Source organism: Pteronotus mesoamericanus, unplaced genomic scaffold (assembly GCF_021234165.1).
Source record: "Pteronotus mesoamericanus isolate MK-2021 breed Mesoamerican mustached bat unplaced genomic scaffold, CSHL_Meso_final contig_74, whole genome shotgun sequence".
Taxonomy (NCBI): domain Eukaryota; kingdom Metazoa; phylum Chordata; class Mammalia; order Chiroptera; family Mormoopidae; genus Pteronotus; species Pteronotus mesoamericanus.
Window position 1 is genome coordinate 39,947,434 of NW_026555247.1, and position 14,802 is coordinate 39,962,235.

At 40.4% G+C, this 14,802-nt stretch overlaps 1 protein-coding gene across 1 annotated transcript in view; it reads left to right on the plus strand.

Moving 5' to 3' along the window:
* DOK6 (docking protein 6) overlaps positions 1 to 14,802 on the plus strand; it is a 228,901-nt gene that overhangs the window by 190,056 nt on the left and 24,043 nt on the right. The gene's annotated exons all lie outside the window — the stretch shown is intronic.

Here is a 14,802-nt window from a genome sequence, read left to right on the forward strand (position 1 = left end):
TCCTTCCCTTTGCCCCAAAATGAATAATCTTATTCTTCAGAAAAAGACTGGGTTGCAGGCAGCTGCCTAACAGCTGCCCGAGACTGGAAGAAGCAGGAGCGAAGAAGAACAGGCTAACACAACACAGTTGAGAATGCTCGTCCAGCTAACGCTTGCTGAGCACAATGGGCTTTAACCTAGTGGATCCCAGGAAATACCCAGTGAAGGAATGACCACTATGACCTTCAATGAACAATAGGCATGGAGGCTATTTGTTCCTCTGATACTTTAGCTTTTGCTCATATTAACAATACTAAATGTTTTGACAAAAAAAATTCTGTTACAAGCAAACTAAAATAGTGTATTTTTAAAGCAATATTTTCTTGCCGTGGTTTCAAACGTAGGCTGATAGAGTTTGAACAGTGAGGGTTAATGATTGAAGGTACATTCTGGCGAGCGACATCAATGTCGTGGTTGAGTGTTAAAGACCCCTTTGTGTCTCCCCTTAAAGTTACAAGTTGTACACCTATAATCCAGCAAAGTTTCCCCGCTCAGCACACCAGCTTGCCCGAGTGGACCACGCGTGGGTAGGCGGGCATCTGGGACCATGCAGGGAGGGGAGGTGGCGGGGAGGACAGGGAAGCAGAGGTGTCCTCACACACAGTCTGGAGCCCGTCTGTGCCCCAGCGATTGTGGTGGCGGTGGAGTTGGGGTGCACCCCCCACACTGTGGCTCAGCAGAAGGTAAGAGAGGCAGAAGCAGGGCAGCGCACACCACTCCCCTACTGTGGTAGTGGTGTCCTGAGACTGAAGTGACTTGGACACAGCGGGGACTCACTACCCTGGTCATCTGGTCATCAATTTCCACGATCCCAATGATGTGTCCCCCAAGCCCCGCATCATGAGCCAGCAGATGCAAGTAGCAAAGGACAGGAAAACAAACAAACAAACAAAAAACCCTTTCACTATATCACCATGTACTAGAAAACAAAGTTATCAATCTGTAGAGCTGTTAAGATCAACATGGTATCTAAACAGCAAAACAGTTCACTGCCTCAAATGTGCAGGCAGAGGGACAATCCATCAAGTACCATGAATAGCCAAGTTAACACACTAACACAGAAAGAAAATGACAAGTCTCCAGAATGCAACCTCAAAGTCACGGAAGACTGATTTAAATGACAGAGAATTCCAGGTTACAGTCATGAAGAAACTCAGTGACGTACAAGGAAACTCAGAAAGACAGTTCAGCGAGCTCAGGAATAAAATTAATGAGCAAAAGGAGTGCTTTACTGAAGAAACGGAAACTTTAAAGAGAGCCAGATAACTCTAGGGCTGAAGAACTCAATAAATGGGAGGAGGGATGCATTAGAAAGCATGGGAAATACAGCAGACCAGGTGGAAGAGAAAGCCAGCAAGCTCTAAGATAGAAATCTAGAAATGATTCAGGTAGAAGAAGGAATCGGACTAAAAGTTTTAGAAAAAATTGAAAGAACTCTTTGAGAACTGACTCCATTAAAGATACATTCTGCAAAAAAAAAAAAAAAAAAAAAAAGAAGCAGTCAGAACAATTTTAGTCACTTATTAAAGGTAATTGCATTTAATATTTTAAGTGAACGCTCTTATGACCAACTTGACTACCTGTGTTTAGCAGGTAGTTTTTATCTTTTTGTATTAGTTACTTGTATAAGAAAAATTTCAATAGAGTTTAAAATTCAGGTGAGTAAATTTGAATGTATAGTTAGCTTTATTCAATGATTCATGACTCAGGCAGCATCCCATCTAGCAAGCAGAGGGGACCGCTAAAGAGCTTCAGAGAAGAAAAGGTTTTTAAAGGCAAAAGGGGGTGGGACAAGGATGCCATAAATAAAAGAAAAGATTATTTCAGGCAAGGGACTAAAGGGTCTCTTAGGTACTGATCACCTCCCTCATACTGACCAGGAAATTCCAGACCAACAGGCTAAGCAGTTGCATTCCTGGGGAGGCAGGAACCACAATTAGTCTCCGTAGCAAATCTCATTCTTCTGCCCGGAGCTCAGCTCCGGTGACCCTGCTTAAGGCCTGATGTCTTTTTTCAATTGGAAAAGGGAGGAGGATTTTTTTGACCATTTCATGAATCAGAAAGAGGATACTTTGTTCCTCGTTCCTTTGCCTCCCTCCACAAATGCCAAAACCACACACGAAGGTAGCCTGAGTCATGATCTTGTATAATTAATTAATTTTGCTTGTTTAGGAATAATTAAAAAGCACACTTTTAAAGTTAGGTTGTTTTAATTTAAATATAAACATATGTAATGAATATTGATATTCAATAAAGCCCAAACTATGGAATATTTGAATAAGAAAATAAACAAGTAATGTAAGCAAAATGAAAGTGGATGCTAATGCAAATAAGTTGGAAATAGGTTGGAACCCAGGTGATGATAACTTTGGTTGTTGACAAGAGTTTGGTCTATACTTCCAGCAATATAAGACTGCTGTTTTCACAGTAGCACACAGGAAACCTTTCTCTGGAAGGAGAGCTCAGATTTAAGCTGATGCACAACTTCAGAAATAATGTCATATGCATCCAATAGAAAACACCAGAATGCATTGGAATTTCTTAAAACACTGCCACAGATTCATTAGAAGACAATGTTGACTTACGTTATGAAATACAGTCAATACCTAATTAGAAAACTCTAAGATTTATTTCACTAATATTAATTTCAAGCAGTTAGGGGCTTGAAATATCAGTTATGATGAACAATTTACTTATATGGTCTTGATATATTTTTGGTTGTTATATGTAACAAAAATACATTAATTACTTACTATAAGTCAGATTAATATAGAATGCATTCCATGTAAATTACATTTCACTGTATGTTTATTTTTATATTGTGTACTTCTTAGAGCAATATATTTTACAATTATACATACCCCTAATTTTATGGTTATATTATATAAATAGAGAGAGATATAGAAATATTCAGGTAGGTAGATAGGTGGAGATAATACACAGATATAGATATAAACTTGTTAGTGATATTTTGAGAGTAGTGATTTGTTTTATTCTCTTGTTCTATTGAGGCAATTAATTTGAGCAAAGGATAAGCATCTATGGCCATTTTTTAAAATTTTTTATTGATTTACCAGAGGGAGAGAGAGGAAGGGAAGGGAGGAGAGAGAGATTTGTTGCTCTACTTATTTATACAATCATTGATTACTTCTTGTATGTGCCCTACCTGGAGATTCAGCCTGCCACCTTGGTGTATTGGGACAATACTCTAACCAGCTGAGCTTCCTGGCCAGGGCCTGACCGTAGTTTTCTGTTGGATTGTTATGTCTTCTGACTACGTCCTAGTGGAATCAGGACAGAATAAAACAACTGAAACAAAAAAGAAATAAAAATAGAAACACTGAACCTCAGCACCCCTTCATGCACACTTATTTTTTTTTCACCAAGCTACATTTAATTCAGAGGGTCTCATTTCCTCACTTGTGGTCCTTGAAGTAGCTTCACCTCCCCTGTACAAAGAGAAGAGCATAGTAGGGCAGTTGTGGTCACTGATCTTCCAAAGTCAGAGAGGAAATTGGGCTGTGGTGGGTGTTATATCATCAAGTAAACCATAGAGGGCATTGAGGAACAAAAACGCATCTCTAGAATTTTTTTCATCGTACTGTTTATATCCTAATGGTGAGGATGAGATGAACATGGGTTAAATTTGGCAAGCTTTCATTCAGTAGATAAAGGGGGAAACGTTTTATGTATTTAAGGTTTAATAGGTGAAGATTCATTATTAAGCAACACACGCACTAGAATTGGAAAAAAATTCATGGTGTGTAGACAAATCCATTCTGTATCGACTCTTCTATCACATTGATTGCCTGTCACCCTCAAAACTGCACTTTGCTTGCTTTTATTGTCTCTATTTCTGTCATCTGTTTTGTAACTATAGAGGCAAGATGCACTCTAAAAGACTGACATAGCAGCACTGCATTTACTTTAATGTCTAGAAAAGGAGTTCTCCACGCTACTCCCAGAATGGTGCTCTGAAAGTATAGATTGTTATAGTTTCCCCAGTGTACTCTCGCTCTCTGAAGTCAAAAGACAACGAAAAGAATAATTAGCCCTTACAAGTACTTGTTAGCTGAGTACCAGGCAGCTACTGTTTAAAATCTCTTCCCCTAAATGGCTTCTGATGGGTATGTCCCCACGTCCTGCAGAAGTGGTAAATAAGGACTTTTCCTTTTCTTGATTTTGGTCAGGTAATAAATAATGATCAATTTGTGAAGGCAATTTTCTATTTATATTTCTCCAACATCTGCATTTACAAAAAAAATTTATGTCACAACACATTCTAGAGATGTTAACTCTACCGGGGGTGTCCAACTTTTTGACGTCTCTGAGCCACACTGGAAGAAGAGTTGGGCCACACATTAAATACATTGTGACTTGTAATCACAAAAATATCTCATAATGTTTTAAGTAAATTTATGATTTTGAGTTGGGCTGCATGCACAGCCATCCTGAGCCACATACAGCTCTGGGGCCAAAGGTTGGACACCCCTGGTGGCCTAGCCTGAGGGTGACCTACACTGTTAAAGGGAAGGAAACGTGTTTTCAGACTCTTGACTCAAAGGGAATACTTAAAACATACCATTTGTTTTAATGTTTATGGAATTGTGATTTTAGTTCTCAGGCCTTCAGAAGAAAACATATTGGAAGCATAAGGAACCTCCAGAAAAGCTAAAATGGAGGGAGGGAAGGAAAAAAAAGAGAAAAGAAAAAAACCCTATAAGGAGGTCAGAATTTTTCTTACTTCAAGGCTCTGACCTGGACTTGTAATCACCATTTTGCACAGCAGAGTCTTTAAGTTGGGGTTTTCCAAGATGACAAAAGCATTATTGAAAATGACAAAACTAATAGAAACCCCTGAAGTTACCAGGCTCACGCGGGTCCTCCCCAAGGCTTTGTTGGATGCACAAATGAAGTCGAAATGCACTATAGCGGATCCAAGGGAGGGGGCGCCCTTGCTGCCTTGTCTCTTCTCTGAGCAAAATTCTCAGCCAGGGCTGCAGAAACAACTGCGCCCAGTGCCCCCGCTGCCAGGCGGCAGCCCCACTGCTCTGTGCCCACACCGCAGGTCTTCGTGGCACGTCAGACGCTTGCTGCTGCTGGACTTCAGTTGGAAGCACGCGAGTCACTGTGAGAGACTGAAGATCTGGTCCTCTCACCTGACTGCTGGGCCTCTGTCCCCACCTGCCGCTGCTTCCCTGGAAGTAGCTCTTCCGCCAGCTCCTGGGGTGCAGGGAGCCAACCGTGGGGGCTGGAAACAGGCCTGTGAGCCTGGGGCTGTGTACTCTCCTCACTAAACTTCCCCTGGTACGTTCAGTGAGTCATTTTTACACAAAATTATGTGGACTGTAGGGTGACTCTTTGTCATCTTACTTCCATTTTTAAAAATTTTAAATTAAATTTATCGGGGTGGCATTGGTTAATAAAATCATATAGGTTTCAAGTGTACACTTCTCTGACATGTGATCTGTATGTTGCACCGTGTGCCCACCGCCCACAGTCATGTCTTCCATCACCATATAGTTGACCCCCTTTACCCTTTACTACTTCCCACCCCCTTCTCTCTGGGAACCACATCCTGTTTGCGTCTATGAGTTTTTGTTTGTTTTTCTTGTTTATTTGTTGCTTTCAGTTTCATAGCCCACATATGAGTTTGAAATCGTATGGGTCTTACCTTTTTCTGTCTGCCTTATTTTGCTTTAGTACAATATCCTCAAGATCCATCCAAAATGGATCAAAGACTGAAAAACAAGACCCGAAACAATAAATAACGTAGAAAACATAGGTACTAAACATATGGACCTTGGTTTTGGAGAAGATTTTATCAATTTGACCCCAAAGGCAAGGGGGAGTAAAGGCAAAAGTAAATGAATGGGACTGTAGGAAACTACAGCGACAGACCTGTGAGCAGCCTGAACACGGAGCAGGGCTCTTTGAATCCAGGATGAATGGGAAGCCCTTTGTAAAGGTGGCCACTGTGCCACCCTGCTTTCCTTCACCCTGATTGATATTCAAATGCCAGCATCTCCCTCCCTCTGCCTTCTGTAATCTGTAGTTCAGCTCCAAATCCAGGGTCAGCCCAGCCACAGGACCCGACTGCACTGAAGGTATTTTGTGTTCGCGGGAAGGTGTCTGCGGCTGCAGGTTCTCAGCGAGCCAGGAAGCACACAGGCAATTCGAATCAGAGATAACCTTCAGAAACCAGTAAACGGAGTTCTGACATAGATGAGGGAGGTCAATCAAAGGGTTTGCTTCTCTTTGCTCGGCTGCGTCCCTCTGTCCGTCTTTACTGCCCTGTCAGTGTCAAGATATGAATAGTTTTCGTTGAGATCTTCTGTTAAAATTTTTATTCTGTGATGCTTCCCAAATTGCAAAGTTACTAAAAGCCTCCTGAAGCAAGTACAAAAAAGAATCGCACCAGCAGTAAAAGGGAACTTGTGGGTGCCCCGGCTGCCGTCTCCCCTGCATTCCAAGGTCCATCGTCAGGTCAGCTCGGCCGTGACCTTCGGCCGCAGCCCAGTACGCCGCGCGGTCTCAGGGAGGCGCAGGCCTGCAGGGGGCGCTATGGCAACATCCTTCAAAAAAGTGCACCGTTTTCTAGGCCCAACACCTGCTGTCTGTTAAACCGTCTCTATGAACTTTTATTGCATAGGCTTACCTTGAGAAGGGTAAGCCCAAGGCAGAAAATGCCTCTCTGGTTACCCATTTTTAAAGATAAATTAATCTTTTGCGTCCCCAAATAGACACCATAAAAACGTTCGAAATAGTCTCCGTGTGAAATGGCCTTCACACTCTGCGGTCAGGCTCGACAGCCTCTTCTGCACTCCCGGTCCTTTCTGTGTGACTTTATAATGGTGATGCTTTCGTTTATAAACCTGCTTTTTCCAGCAGGTCACCGGTGAGGTAGCAACTTGGAATGATTTTTACCCACCCCACCCCACCCGCTTCAGGCCCAGCCCTGTGAGGAGGCACTACCCCTGGAGGCAAAAACCTTGAGCTTTAGAGCTAAACCAAACTGAACTTGGACGTGAGCTTTACCACTGCTGACTTGCATAACTTCAGACAATTTACTGAACCTTTCTTAGCCTCATTTTTTCATCTCTCAAAGGAGGCTAACAGTATCTATCAGGGCGCTTCAAGGAGATCATCCACACGAGGTAGGAACATTTAATAATTATGGACCACTGTCAATATGTTCAAGTCAATGAAATTTGCACTCATCAGCTTCTTTCTCTGATAAAGGGAAGGACGATATCCTACGCCAATCTACTCTAGTATTTACTTTAAACTACTATTGTAGAGTTCCTACTACATGTGAGGAATTTGGTGGTGTTCCAAGGCCTCAAGACAAAGCTAGTGTGTTAGGAAATGGTTTCTAGTTTCTAAAGTTCTAGAAAAGTTATAGCTAACTCTCAACCTAACCTCAAGTTTTTAATGTAAGGAAAAAAAAATATGTCAGGTAAAATGTCAGGCTTAAGTCTTCAGTTATTTTTTCCCTCTCACCAATGATTATAAACAAGACATTGCCACAGAAACACACCCCCTCACTCCCGGAGCCCTACACCTCACCCTGCTCAGCCCAGGTAGCCTGTTTTTAGGCCAGGATTTGGAAGGAACTAGGCCCTGTTTTTAGGCCAGGATTTGGAAGGAACTAGGCCCTGTTTTTAGGCCAGGATTTGGAAGGAACTAGGCCCTGTTTTTAGGCCAGGATTTGGAAAACTCCTGGAAGGACTTCACTCAGCTCAGTGCAGAGGAGGTGTCCCCACATACCCCCACCCCCCCCCCACCTGCCCACCCAGGATCTGTTCTGGCCAATGAGCTCACTTTTCTGACAGCTGAGAAGCATTTCTGGGACTCTCTTCACCAGGGACCAGCCTCTCTCCTAACGTAGAACAGCCTTCCTTCAGCAAGTTTTTACTACATTTATTCTCTGTGGGATGCAAGCCGCTGGCTGGACCACGGTGAAAGGCAAGAATAGATTTTTAAGTTATCTGGACAGAGCACAACACAAACTCCAAAGACATGAAAATAAATAAGTAAAATAAATCCACAGCGTCAAAATAACAAGTCAGCCGTCCAATCATGTTTACCAGACACGTAAAATATAGAAGACTCAGAGTTTCCAGATGCTATAATCTACCAACAGTCTTAGTAAAATAAACTGCTTCATGCTCTTAAATTCAAATCTGCAACTGAATTTTCAATTGCGGGTTTGAATTAAATCTGAAACTGGTTCTTTAGACTTGATTTCTCTCATTCAAGCTTCCCCGATTTTTATAAACAGGTAACACATTAAGTTCTATATAAAACAAACTTTTATGGACCCACCTTCACATTGGAAGAAAACAAAAAATACATATGATATATAATAATTTCAGAATTACATATATTTTGATTAATATTTTGTTTTAGGAATATAAATTAAGAAGTTTTGGTGGACACAGCCTCTCTTTACATACAGTATAGAAGGTTAAAAACCTTCTATTATACAGTTGAATCCATGGTTGGGCAAATTATAAAATAGAGCTGAGGTTTGCATGAAAATCATGTGATTGTATTTCAGAATTCTGACAGTATAGAGGATGGGAAAAGTTTTATTTTTCAATGGGCCCAAAGATGTGGAAATTTATGGTCTGTCTACCATACAGCACATGCAGTAGCTATGGGACTTCGTAGTTTAGCCCCGAGAGGTCCCCTTGGCTTCCTTGCTCCCTGAGTGGCAGGTGGTCATTTGTGGGAAATGTGGTGCACACAATACCTGCAAACACCTTCAGCTACCGAGAGAAAATACTTCAAAAATAGGTTTCAAATTCCAGTTGATCATCTGCTTGTCCTCTTCAGAACAGAAAAGGGTGTCAAGAGATCGTTCTTCCTTGACTTAAGTAATTTGCACTCTTACATGAGAGAATTTTTCTTTAGTGCTAGAAAAGTAGGAATTTTTTCTCACAGGACTAATGAAGCAAATAGAGCTTTTAGTTGGGAAGCTTGATGGTTTGATGTTTTCACCCGTGGCAGCTCCGAGATTTCTTGAAGAAAATACACCCTTAGTTACATAAGTCACCACGCACCATCTGTTCATAGGGTGCATTTATGTGCAAAATTCTCAATGGCTTCAAACAACCTCACTCTAGTTTTATTGTCATTGTTAATCACAGATATGTATTGTGTGATCAGAAATAAATGTTAGTGATGTAATCATTTATCACCAAAACATATGATTATTCACAGAAGGGAAAAATATAGTAGGCAAAATTTATGAAAAGGACTTCATTACCACTGTAATTAAGTAGATATTTTTATGTTATACAAATATATGTCTCAGTTGCAGATGCAGAAAATAGGCTAAAAAGTACATTTCACCTGGTAGCACATGGGATTACATAATTAATGGTCATTTTAATTGAATTTTGCAGATTAATGTGGTTGAAATCATTATGTCACTAAATTTATACAAACAAAATAGTTTGGAGGGTATATTTCGAAAACTGTGAAGTTTCCTCTGTCAAAAGAAAACCTTGTCAAAGTAAAAATGACCTTTTCATCTGGATGATAACCTTCACATGGTATTTACCTTTGAAAGAAAACTGTTGTATTAAAAACAACTAAAATTACCTATTTTCTAACACAAGAGAGAGGTTTCATTAAAGAAAAAAAGTTCTTTCTAGATTTGGGCAGCCGATTAGTCACCCCTGTAGCAGGGAGCGAGCTGAGGCCCAATGAGCAGTCAGAAAGAATAAGATCGCGGTTCTCTTCCAGTCACAGCCAATAACGCGTTTAATTACTAGGGAAAAAGTGGAAACATTTATTGCAGAGAGAATTAATGCTCACGGAGGCTACAGAGAGAGTGGGCATGCTGAAGAAGGCAGCTTCGCTTTTCTGGCCATGGTTAGAGAGTTTTCAAAATCTCGCGCTCTCGGGAAATGTCGTGTGTTCTAAGATTCTCTAACGCTTCATGCACCGCCCTGCCCCTCCCCCCCCCGCCCCCCGCCCGCCCCCCGCCACCCCGCCGAGGAAGCTGTCTCGGGAGCGACACATTAAATCATTAAATCATTAAAGCAGGTTGCTCTTCATTAAATCATTTCTGTTTTTAAAAACATATCAAAATAGACCACAGGTGATCCCCAATACAAGCTTGCTGTTCATTCCCACTGTTTTTCCCTGCGGTCGACCCATCCCGTCTCCCTGTCCTGTGGGTTCCCAGACCCTGGTCACACAAACCACACATGTGCCATGCAGCCCATGGGCCCTGGAAGAAATGGACAGGACCCCAGTTCCAGGAGCGTCCACACTGGTGGGCTTCACTAAGTAGTGTATTTTATTTGCGTAACCTGTCATTGATTTAAGTCATAAATGACCTGGAATACTTTGTGGAAAGAGGCTGGGTAGACAATGGTTAACAGGGATGTTAATAAAGTGGTTAGAATTCTTTGCACTCTCTTAGTTAGAAGGGTAACATTCACTCTGAATTAAACTCTCCAAGTCAGTCATATACTCAACGAGTCTAAATGCAAATTAAAATGTCTCTGAGACAACAGGAGAATGGGAAATGTTAATACTCTTCCATGATCCGTACTTTCCCTTACAAATGGGAATAGGAAAAAAAAAACCAGTAAATGGAATTATCTCTGAGTACTTTAATATTTTTTCAATGTTTTCGTATCTGTCATGATGGTTAAAATCATCCCAGAATGCAAAAGTTTAAGTGCAGATACGACATATTTTAGTCAACTCAGATTTTAAGTGCTTGCGCTAAAAAATAAAATGGCTTTAATGCTATGAATTCTTTCTTCTTTAAACGTGGAGAATAAAACCCTCTAAGTGAGAACCATAGTTTTATGGGTATTGGAGGCCATATAATCTAGCATGAATATAGAGGAGTAATTGGCATAATCTGTATTACTTGTACTTTCCCTTTCTGAAATTAATTTGTATTACGATATAACTGACATAAAAAAAGCTGGATACAACTTGATGAAAAAGAACAGTATACACCTGTGGAACCATCATTCCTTCAAGGTAACCATCACTTCTAGAAGTTTTCTTCATTCCTCTTTTTTTTTTTTTTTTTGATAGGAATATTTACATAAGATCTCCCCACTTCACAAATTTAAAATATACAATTCAATATTAACTATATGCATTATTGTGTACAGTAGATCTCTAGGACTTACTCATCTTGCATCAGTGAAACTATGTACCCTTTCATTAACACCTCCTGGCCCTAAGAAGAGTTAACTACCATTCACCCTGCGTTACTATGAGTTTGAGTATTTTAGATTCCTGACATAAGTTTGATCCTGTAGTAATTGTTCTTTTTTGAGTGGCTTATTTTATTTTTAACATAATGTTTTCCAAGATCATCATATTAAAGCAAATGGCAGGATTTCCAACTATTTGAAGGATTAATAATATTCCATCATATGTATACGCTACATTCCTTATCTATTGAACATTTAAGTGTTTCCATGTCTTTATTATTATAAATAATTCTGCAATGAACATGGGCGTGCAGGTATATCTTCAAGATATTGATTTCAATTCTTTTGAGCATCTACCCAGAATTGGAATTGCTGGATCATATAGTAGTTCTATTTTTAATTTTTTGAAGACAAACTGTCTTCCATAGTGGTTGTACCAATTTACATTCCCACGAACAGTACAAGAGGGTTTCCTTTTTATCCATATCCTCGCCAATACCTGTCACCTTTTGTTTTTCTGATAATAATAATTCTAGCGGGTGAGGTGATATCTATGTGTGTTTTGATTTGTATTTCTCTGATGATTATGATAATGAGCATGTTTTCAAATACCTTTGGCTATTTGAAGATCTTTGGTCTTTTCCCCATTTTTGAGTCAGGTTGCTTGATTTTTTTTTGGCTATAGAGTTGAAATAATTTCTTACATATTTTTAATTTTAACCTCTTATCAAATATATATAATTTGTATATATTTTCTCCCATTTTGTAGTTTGCCTCTTCACTTTGTTGTTTATTTCCTTTGCTGGAGAGAAACATTTTAGTTGTCCATAGTCCCATTTGTCTGTTTGCTTTTGTGTGCAACTATTTTTTTTCCAATGTTTCCTCTAGGAGTTTTATGATTTCAGGTCTTACATTTAATTTTTTTAATCTATGTCAAGTTGAGTTCTGTGTGTGGTTTAAAAGGGTCCAATTCCCTATTTTTTTGCATGAGGATATCTTTAAAATTAATAAGTAATCTCTATTCTTCTCCATACTCTATTGTGTTCATTTTAGACTAAATACATTCAAGCTCAATGCTAAACTTACTTCTGAGGGTTTTCACACCCTCATTCTGGTTTATTTATTAATGAATGCTCGGCACTCATAGGAGTATTTCTGAGGAAGGTGCTCAGTCCCCGGCCACTTCTGAGATGCTTTGAAATCTTCCCACAACCCTTCTAGAGCCACTAAAGAAACATGGCTTCAGCTTGGAACCCTCAAATCTCCAAAAAAAATCCATACTTTGTCTGGCACTTCTATTTTTCCACTTCAAAGTGCTAACAAGCTTTAAGCATAAGTGGGGTCTTCTGGATCCCTCCTGGATTGAGCTGCAGGCCCTGTCAGCCTCTTCACAAAGCAGGCGAAGCACCCAACACGGTCGCAGAGCCACTCAGTACCAGCACAGGCGCCGATATCGGCAGGAACCTAGAAATCCCCCCCACACCCCCCACCATCCTCACTCACCCAAACCACTGGACAGTTCAGACAAAGAGAGTAATGGCCGATGTCCTTCAGAGTGCAGTCACCGTTTATAAGCATACGTGGCTCCTTGTAATACAAAGAGCTTTGAGGGCTCAGATGCATTTCCACTGTGTCATTGTGTGCAGAAAGAGAGGGCACCTGGCAGCTTCCACTGTTATGCAACCAATAAAACTCAAGGAGCAGGGGGCGATTCCATCACTAAAGTGATGTGAAGCACACGATCCACCTAAGCTCGGCCCTCAGCAGTGCGTGACGCTATCCGAAGGGCCCTACCCAACCGTTCGGCACACTAGCCAAAGTGTTTGGCCTCAGATGATACGCAGCAGTGCCCTCTGAATGTGTCAACTGCGGTGATGGTGCCTCTCACACCCCCCCGTGTCAGCTGACAGAATCACTGCCAGGTGAGGAGGGCAGCCCACCTGGCAGGAAGGGCTGTCCCTCCCAGCCCTCTAATCGGTCCCCGTTTGTACGCTAGGAGGGCCGACCATTGGTTCTGCTTCCCTGCATTCCCACTTTTAGCCAGGTTGTCTCGTGGAATCATGGAGACATCTGCCTACAGGTCACTGACCTGCAGAAATCACGTGGCTCGTTGCAATGCAACAGATGGCCTGGCTTCAACGCTTTTCACCACAGAGAACGCTCGCAGTCAACATCTTCTTAAAATGGGAAGGGAGTGATGGTGATTGCAGCTCTCTAAGATGAATAATGTTTTGCTATTTTTTTTAAAAAAAGAAGTCTGTAAAAGAAGAACCGAGACCATATATTTGGTTTACAAACAGGATCATGCAAGTCCAGGTGTATATGAATTGTGGAAAATGAAGGTGTTACAATTTTCACCCTCTGACTCTGAATTCCTTCTTTCATTGGAGTGATTGGTACTTATCCATAGGCTTTATGTAAATTATTGAATATTTGTCAAATATACAGCATACATGTGCTTCTACACAAAAATACATCTGCAAAATCTGGTTTTACAAGTAAACTATGTATCTTGTAGGACCTATCTTTTAGTTTTTTTCGTTCCCCTTTGCTCTTTCCATCCTAAAAATGCTTACATTGCATTGGTACAACTCCCTAAATTAAATCAAAATCAAAGGAAAACACTCACTTATCTCTAAATCTTGTAATAACCCGATGCAAAATAGAAAAATCACTAATTTTAAGTGTATATCTGTTTCATTATATTTCTTTTATTTTTAAAAAATGTGTATGATATATAGCATTGTGTACATGTTGATTTGATACCTTGTGTATTGAGAAATGATTACGATGTGGCATTAGCTAACACCTTTCTCACTTCTCATAATTATCCTGTATGTGTGTGTGTGTGTGTGTGTGTGTGTGTGTGTGTATGATGAGAACATTTAAGATCTACTCTGTCAGCAACTTCCGAGGTCATAATACAGTATCCTTAGCTTAGAGTATCCTTAGACACTCACCATGCCGTACCACAGGCATCGAATGGCCCCTGAAACTTATTCTTTACTAGAACACTTAGTTGTATACCTGTTTTGTATTGTGGCAGTGGGAGTCGTAAGCAACTGAACACAGAGTTTCTCAGAGTTGCCAAAAATAACATAGTAAGACAACTTTAGGCAAACACACTTTGCAATATTTCTTTTGACAAAATTTTTATTAAATTAGTACTCATGTTCAACCATATTAAATATATTTAGCCCAACATTTTCAAATCTAGCTATGGCTAACCACTAAGATTTCAGCTGGGGCTCTTTGAATCCCATGTTCAGAATAAATTTTTGAACACTTTTTCTTCTCAGCTTGAATAAACCAGCAGGTATTCTACGAAGGTCCCCACACAGCTGCAGGATGAACTGGAGACATTCACTGTTTCTAAGATGCAAAAATGCTTCTAACCCTGACTTCATCTGCATACAATAAAAAGGTCCCACTGACTTGCCTTGTTACTGCGGTGGAGTAACAACATTATAAAATCTAAAAACTGTGTATAATTCATTGCACTACCTAAGCAAAGTGCACTCCATGTAAGAATGGTTTTGGTTCCTTTAAAAAACAAGACGGAAGA